Raw genomic sequence first — 8976 nt, 5'->3', positions numbered from 1 at the left:
TATATCCCCAACTTAAGTATGAGGTAAGAATCATTTCAAAGGAGTGTTTATGCCCCTAGAACATACTGAAGGATTTTGCATCACTAATTTCGCTTATTCTTTGAACCAATCGCAATATAAAATTTTTTTAAAAATCGGCACCATTTTTGGGTAATTTCTTTTTTTAGCAACTAGAGGACAATTTAAAACATGTTCGCCTTGGGTCAGTTTATTTGCATTCATTGCTAATTATTTATTTTTGAAAAAAAAAAAAAAATGCATTGTGAGCATATAAATTTATTATATAAATTTTCTTTTAGTGTTTTGTTTTAATAACTTGGTGAATTGGGTGATGGAAAGTCCGTGTTAAGCAGACATCGAAAACGCCTGTTTTTTAAATAACTTTTGAATATTTATAACGAGTTAAATTTCGCAATTAGTTTCTTATAACTGGTAGTTATGCGCATCCGTTGATAGTGGTATCGACCATATCCGACCAATTTTCGACATGAAAAATAAATGGCATAAACAGTCTTAAACCGCTTCCCAAGGCAGTCGGTTCTATGTACCGGAGCGACTCGGGATTTTTCCCGACCAAGGACTGTCATTTCAGTGTGACCTCATCTAATTTGTTTCGTCCCTCACACAAATTGTCATCCTCCCAGCAGCTCCTTGCAGCAGGACTGCTCCATATTCTCTTACTCCGGGAAGGCATCGAATCCAACCCGGGTCCGTCTCCTGACCCCGGTCCTGAGAAATGGTTTTGCTGCATCTGCCGGAAAAGAATCTTTTTAGGACGGTCATACTCTGTTCAGTGTGTCTCGTGCAAGGGATGGTTGCATCGGACAGGTTGTTCTGGGCTTGATCCCAAAACCCGACGTCCACTTAACTTTTATAAATCTGTTGTGGCTCCTTCCTGTTCACGTCCAAGGGCGTCCCGTACTCTACGCCTTAGCGCCCCCCCCCCCCCCCCACTACCTTCCAGCAGCCCTGCTGCTCAGCAAGCCACAACAAGTACCCGCTGCTGCTCGCGCCCCACGGCGCCAACAACTCAAACAGCTGATACTACTCATTACCACTACCTTCGTAGTAGAGTTGGTAGCAATGCTGAGCATCAGCCCCTGCCCCCGTCTTCTCCCCCGCTCTTTTCCGGCAGCAATCGTGCAGGTCAGGTAAACAGACTCTTAGTCCCTACCTCCGTTTGCACCGTCTGCCAGCACAGAATATATAGGTTTGCGACATCCGCCCAATGCAGCTCCTGCCTTGGGTGGTGCCACTTTCCCAGATGTTCTGGTCTCCGCGACGGCAACCCCCCGACGGGTTTCATCGCGCCATGTTGCCAGGTCGCAAACCCAAATCATCCGGGTAGCCCAATGCTTTCCCAAGGACGCCCAGTCCCAGGGTCACAACAGCAATTGCGTCCTGGCCTTCCACAACCCAGGCGAAGTCACCCGTCGCTTACCCCCAGAGTGGCGACGTCTCCCCTTATGCACTTCAGAATCCTGCAGTTAAACTGTAATGGACTAACTGGGAAGATTACGGAGATAGTCGATTTCATGAAGCGGCACAACATCCGCATTGCTGCGATTCAAGAGACTAAACTCACAGCAAGATCTGCATTGTAGACCTGCTCTGGGTATAACGTCCACAGGAAAGACCGCGAGAGCGGAAATGGAGGCGGTCTCGCGTTTATCATACACCACTCTGTGCAATATTATATATTTGATCCTGGCATCGACCGCAGGGACAATGTCTTAGAACGTCAAGGCCTATCTGTCCGGTCAGGTGATGCAAACCTAGAAATCATCAACATCTACATCCCTCCTGCCACCCGTTGCCCCAGTGGATACCGCCCTAATATCAGGGTCTTACTCACTGGCAACAATCGCATTACCTTAGGTGATTTCAATTCCCATCATGATCTATGACATTCAAACTTGCGGGCGGACAGTAGGGGTGAGATGTTGGCGGATCAAATAGAAGAAACGACGTTCTGCACAATAAACGGAGACGCCCCCGCACGTATGGTAAGAAGCTGTCACAGCTCGCCAGATATCTCAGTCGTTAGCGCAGAACTCGTAAACTGCGTCAACTGGCAGCCGATGGTAACATTGGCATCCGACCACCTGCCCATACTTATTTCGCTTGAGCGTACCGCCGACTTCATCGTCACTGAAAAACGCACTTTCATAAACTTCAAAAAAGGAAAGTGGGAAGAATATAAATCCTTTACAGACAGCCGCTTTGCTGCCTTCCCTATCCCGACTGATGCCCGCCAAGGGGAGCGTGCCTTCCGTAAGGTCATTAAATCCGCCTCGGCACATTTCATTCCCGCCGGGAGAATTCCCGAAATCCGGCCCCACTTCCTGGTGGAGGCCGCAAACTTAGCGAGAGGACGTGACCTTATAAGACAGCTTGATCCAGGCGACCCCAAATAAGGGATATAAACCAACGCATCAGATTGCTTGTGGATGAACACAAGCGGGCGAAATGGGAGGAGCACCTAAGAGGTTGTAACCTCTCTACCGGTGTGGGTAAACTTTGGTCTACCGTAAAGTCCCTATCGAATCCGACTAAGCACAAAGACAAAGTTTCTATCGCCTTTGGCGACAAAGTGCTGTCGGACGCGAAAAAATGCGCGAGCGCTTTCTGCCGACAATATATAATGCATCCTACGGTCGACAAAGATAGACGGAGAGCCAATAGACACGCACATAAACACAAATTCAGCATCACCGCTAAAGAGGTTGAGGACGCCATTGGTCGTGCTAAACCATCCAAAGCAGTGGGCCCAGACGGCATAGCCATTCCGATGCTTAAAAGCATAGGGAAAAAGGATTTCAAATATTTAGCGCATGTCTTCAATCTGTCTCTTTCCACCTTTGTCATACCTGAGAAATGGAAAATGGCCAAGGTGGTCCCGCTACTAAAACCTGGGAAACCAGCTAACATAGGTGAGTCGTATCGTCCGATATCTCTCCTATCGCCAGTAGCAAAGACGCTTGAAGCCATTTTTCTCCCTTATTTCCAAGCAAATTTGCAGCTAGCCCCTCATCAGCATGGCTTCAGAAAACTCCATAGCACTACCACCGCGCTAAATGCCATTGGCACCCAGATAAATTGCGGTTTAAATCAATACCCCCACCATAGAACAGTACTCGTAGCGCTAGACCTATCAAAAGCTTTCGATACGGTCAACCATGGCTCGTTACTGCAGGACCTGGAAGGGTCTACCCTTCCCCCATGTCTTAAAAGGTGGACCGCAAATTATCTGGGTGGTCGGCAGGCATCGGTGCAATTTAGAAACGAAGCATCAAAACCAAGGAGAATTAAACAAGGGGTGCCACAGGGTGGTGTCCTATCCCCACTTTTGTTTAATTTCTACATATCTAAGCTACCTTCACCACCGGAAGGAGTCACAATCGTTTCCTACGCCGATGACTGCACAATAATGGCCACAGGCCCAGGCCCAAAGATCGATGCGCTATGCAATAAAATAAACGGCTACCTCCCTGATCTCTCCAGTTTTTCGCCTCGCGAAACCTGGCATTATCACCGACTAAATCTTCCGCGACCTTATTTACAACATGGACGCCCCAAATGTCGACCATTTTGAACATCCACGTCGATGGCACTACGCTACCGACTGTCCTACACCCCAAAATCTTGGGTGTGACGTTTGATCAGGGTCTAAATTTTGATGAGCACGCAGCCGCAATTGTTCCGAGAATTCAGAGCCGTAACAAAATCCTCAAATCCCTCGCTGGCAGTGCTTGGGGAAAAGATAAAGAAACGCTCATGACTACATACAAAGCAATTAGCCAGCCGATTACGTGCTACGCGTCACCCATATGGTCGCCAAGCCTAAAAATCACCCACTGGAAGAAACTACAGGCCTGCCAAAATACTACTCTCAGAATCGCCACGGGCTGTCTTCTTATGTCCCCAGAACACCATCTGCATAATGAGGCGAGAATACTCCCCACCAGGGAGAGAAATGAGATGCTGACCAAACAGTTCCTGTTGAATACCCAGAAACCTGGGCATCCCAACAGACATCTGATTGATGATCCAGCACCGCCTAGGGGCTTAAGGAGTCATCTCCGTAAGCATTTTGAGGAAATACGGCACCTGAGAACCCAGCCGTATGAAGTGAAAAAACACAAGCAGGTGCTTGGTGAACTCCATAAACAGGCGTCGGACCTTTATGCTGGGAATTGCCCGGTGAATCCAGTGCTTAACGAAAATTATCAAAAACTTGCGGAAGAGGAACGCATACTCCCCAGGGAAACGCGTGTCACTCTTGCTCAACTTCGTTCTGGATACTGTAACAGGTTAAACTCTTACCTATACAGAATCAACCCCGACATACAAAATGTATACCCCGCTTGCAACGTGTCCCCACATGACACCAACCATCTCTTCAATTGTAATGTGGAACCAACGCCTCTAACACCCCTTCCCTTATGGTCCACCCCTGTTGAAACGGCAAGTTTCCTTGGACTCCCGTTAGAGGATATTGATGACAATTTGTGATCGGTCGCGGCTATTAGGTGGGACGAGCATTGCTACAACAACAACAACAACAACAGTAGAAAATATAGTAACGCGCCGGACGCTGCCGCCGCCGCCGCCGCGCCGATATTTTTGACTTTCGGCGGCGGCGTGCGAAAAACGACCCTAATCGGCGGCGGCGGCGTTTATCGGCGGCGTATATCCCTAGTACATGTATATATACGTCGAATTCGTGGCGAATCCTGCCGCAACCATGGCCAGCTAGTGATATTTAATTATATGCGCATATATGTATGTGCAGTTGCATGTATGCATATGTGTATACAGTGTATACACACCTACTATACAGCCTACAGTACATATACGCTTGGGTGGTTGAAATACTTACTTATATTGGGCAACACCGATATATGTACATACAGTGCTGACGTCACCATAAAGCTTGAACTACAACAAACCTCATTACATAGCTTTCGGCGGCAGGAAGAGAAAGTGTCCTGGCAGAGTAAACGGCCAAATAACAGTCAATGCGCTAGTCAAGCTGTCAATGGCAGCAGACAGCTAACAAGGAAAGTAAACATTGAAAGCACCAAACTTTAGCCATTTTGGGCACAGGCAATGCTTAGTCAAGATAGTTGCTTAGTAGCTGTGAACGCGAACGAACGTGCCGCGTAAAAAGCACTTGCGTTAAAGAAGTGTACAAAGGTGAAAGTAATACTATTTAGGAGTTAAATAAAGCACAATATTTTGTTTGTGTAGCAGAAAACAAACAAGTGATTATGTTGTAAAATAAACAAACAAACCAAGAAAAAGGTTTTAAAAGTGATAAGAAGGCAATTAGTGGTTAAAAAATTCAAATGTAAAAATTTAAAATATTTAAATTAATAGGAATAGTTGGTAGAACAAGGATGAGAAGGATATTGGTACACATACACACATATTACTTAAAAAGTTTGTAGACAATTGCAAAATATTTGAACGCTTTAAATACTAAGTATGTTGCTTACCCAGAAATGTTATTTAGGTCAGATCGAATTGGACCACCTTCGCGACTATAAGAAGACAAGCGTGGTATTCAAACAAAAAAACAAAAAACAAACATGCAGCACACAGTGCAAAGCAAGTGCTAAAGTAATGTGAAAAAAAGAAATTGAAATTGGCAGGAAATGAGTGTTAAAACATTTCCAAAGCAAAAATATAAAACAATGAGCTGCGAACGCGTAAAATGACAGTTAAATCAAATGTCAAAACTTAATTAAACATAAAAATCAATAAAAAAAACCGGGGCGCATGGCTGGCAACTATAATATTAAATTTATAATAAGTAGTATATAACAAAAAAAGGAGTGCCAATGTAAGAAGAGTGAGAGGGTAGAGTGTACTAATATGCAGCTTGGTGCATATTTTGATTGAAATTCGATATTTTTTTTGTGCGTCAATGAGGAGTGAAGGTTCCACGAATGTGAAAAAAAATTCAAACCAAAAACAGCAATAACAATTCAATAAAGAAGCAGAAATGCAAAAAATCGTTGAAACTATTAGCACAACTATAAAAATATTTTTATTAGCAGACTCATGTTTGAGGTCATAGTTTGAAAACCCAAAATTTGTGTCGCCTATGCAAATCAAAGTTTAACAAAACCAAAAACATCTTTGAGCTCAAGAAATGCAGCTGCAACTTATAGAACTTGTGGAATGAAGATAGTTCAAGACAAAACTAAAAAATTAACATAAAAAAGTCAAAACGCACATTTTTTTTATTTAAAACTAATCAATTACACGCAAACATATACCTACTACCCGAAAACACGGGTACCGTAGCGTATACGTAACATTTTTTATTTTTTTATTATTTGGTTAAAAGAGTTACTTACACATATGTTAAACAATTTTGAGTTAAAAAATATTTGAATAAAGAATCAATACAGCATCGGAAGCACTGTACTATGGGGGAGAATACTAGTTTTGTGAAACGATGAAGTTAATACATTTCAATACATTTTTGGGTGAAGAATGCAGCCGAAGTTAGAGATGAATTTTGTTAGTTGCATTGCATTCCTTCCAAACCGTGAGAATTAAAATATTCACGTCGGCGTCAACATCCTCCCCCCGGTGAGCGCAGGTCGATTACCGAGACCGTTTCTGGATTAAATGCTTATCGTAAAATCCATAACATCTCTAGAGTGCCGTGGCATTGGTGTGGGTCTTTCGGTCATATCGGATGGAGTTATTACCGTAGAACTGGGGACAGGTTGCTTCTTCTTCTCTTTGCATCTTCCTTTAATCACTGATAATACGAGTAGGCATACAGCTAATATCAATGCTGTGTATCCAACAGTGATTTGATTATGTGCTTCAAGTTTGTTTGACAACTCCAGCAAACGAGGATTGGCCAACGCGGATTGTAATGTCGTTAAATTTTGTGTCTGCGCTGTATATTTCAAGTCATTCAACTTATGAAGAAGATGGTTTAGTTGTTCTGTAGAAGCCACCTTGGAGATATCACCAAGTTTGATGTAGGATGAACTCCGACTGCTGGATATTGAGTTATGTGCTTGAATTGATACAAAACGATGTTTAAGAATGCAGCCTGGTTTGAGTGATAGCAGCCCAGATCCTTTTAAACTAAGTTGTGTGATAACGGTTCCACATACCACTGTTGCACGAGGTGAAACTGATGTGGCATATATGAAATGGTTGTCATGCTGTAGTGATATCAACGCAAAGTCGTTAGGTGTCTTCCGCAGAACACAGTTTGATTGCGTGTTATTATTGAAAATATTTTCCTTGCATGCGCACTTAGTTGATCCACGGTTGTAATAGATTTGAACTTCTGGGCATATGTAGCTGCCCTCTTTGGTGTCGACACAGGAGTGAAACTCTGACACTGTCATTGGGAAGTACTGGTCGATGGCTATGTTTATTGCAAAAATTGAGACGCATGGATATATTTCAATCATCGTGCCATTAATTAAGTTGGGGATCGGCACTATATTAAATAAATCGTATCGATCGTGTTCCACCAGCGGTAAGATGATACTAAATAGCACATGCCTCGGTGTGATCCCACCTTTAACGTTCATAAGCTGGTATAGTTTTAATAAATCTTCCTGTTGCATCGGCAGTTCACATGATGCAGATAAGTGGTCTTTAATTTTCCTGATTTCAAGTTGTAATTGACTGGGGGTAAGGAGCAGTGGACTTATTTTTTCGTGATGGGAGTCCATTAAAACGTCTAATATTGAAGACTGGGCTCTTTGATTTGTTGATTGATGATGTTGAATTTCTTTTCGACTGTTGTTTGATCTTGTTTCAAAATGTTGATTGTCGAGTCCACAATGGATGTTTGGTTTTTGATTAGCTTAAGGAGATGAGATTCATTTTCTTTAGTTTTGGTTTACAGGGTTAGACATTTGTTCAGCGTATTTCGAATCTAGTACGCCAAACAATGAGTAAGCAACATTTCCAATTACGTTAACTGCACCTCTTTTTTGTCTATTGGATTTCAACATTGAGGCATCTAGTTGCAGTGTGGCTACGGTTTGTTCAAAATACCTTACTAGAGGGTTGCATATGCTCTTCTGTTTCATGTCTTGATATAGCCGTCTCATTGCTTTTGTATCATTTGAAAGTGCTGCCAACTCTGTTGCGAATCCTTTAAGGTCGTAATATATGACGAGGTTCCACCCTGAAGATGGGATTGCGGCAGATCCAATTCCCTCAAAATGAATGCCAAGCTTAGACCCAAATTTCTTATGTTAAATTTGAGCTCCTAAAGCTATTGGGAGAATTAATAGTGTGATTAATAGGCTCGTAAGCCCTTTTGGCAAGGAAGCTTTTTTCGTTGGACTTTTCTCTTCTTCTGCTAAGGATTTGCCGGAAGAATTTGGTTTCGCGTCGCTATTTGTTTCCATAGGAAGTAGAGATAGGTGATGAATTGGCTTCTTGCAAGTACCATTTGCGGATTTCACATCTGCCACCCGCACAACATCATCTTTACATTTGAATACATCGATGATTCTCCCTAGTGGCCACTGAAGTATGTGTGTTGTCTTCCTTAATGATCACCATGTCACCTATATTGTCCTTGGGGTGTTTGATTTTCCATTTATTTCTTGATTGAAGTTCCGACCAATATTCGCCAGACCATCGCTTCCAAAACTCGCGTTTGAGGTGGGAGACTAGTTTCCATTTAGTTGTTAGTCTCATGTTCTGCGTTTCACCATGTCCATCTGCATTGATTGGCTCTCCTATAAGAAAAGGGCCTGACGTTAGAGCCGTAAAATCGTTAGGGTCTTCGGACATTGGTGTTATTGTTCTGGAATTAAGGATCCCTTCACCTCTATGACGACTGTATCCAATTATTCAGAAGTGCGGGATGCTGTAGAGGTGCTTCTGACTAAGAGATGTTTTGCCGATTTAACCGCCGCTGCCCATAATCCGCCAAAATGTGGACTTTTCGGAGGTATGAAGTGAAATGTA

The 8976-nt window shown here is 43.2% G+C and overlaps 1 protein-coding gene across 4 annotated transcripts in view; it reads left to right on the top strand.

Annotated features, from left to right (window-relative positions):
* The first annotated feature begins 5147 nt into the window (after positions 1 to 5147).
* The window catches only part of LOC137233696 (uncharacterized), an 88248-nt gene continuing 84419 nt past the window's right edge, over positions 5148 to 8976 (top strand). Inside the window, exon 1 of one of the 4 annotated variants that reach the window (XM_067756960.1) lies at positions 5148 to 5199. The gene's annotated coding sequence lies outside the window, so the exon portion shown is untranslated. Of the gene's footprint in view, positions 5206 to 5232; positions 5354 to 8976 lie in introns of those variants that run through there. The other 3 variants (XM_067756959.1, XM_067756961.1, XM_067756962.1) reach the window with 3 other exon arrangements.

Source organism: Eurosta solidaginis, chromosome 5 (assembly GCF_040869045.1).
Source record: "Eurosta solidaginis isolate ZX-2024a chromosome 5, ASM4086904v1, whole genome shotgun sequence".
NCBI classification, from domain to species: Eukaryota; Metazoa; Arthropoda; class Insecta; order Diptera; family Tephritidae; genus Eurosta; species Eurosta solidaginis.
This window is presented reverse-complemented; position numbering and strand designations above follow the sequence as displayed.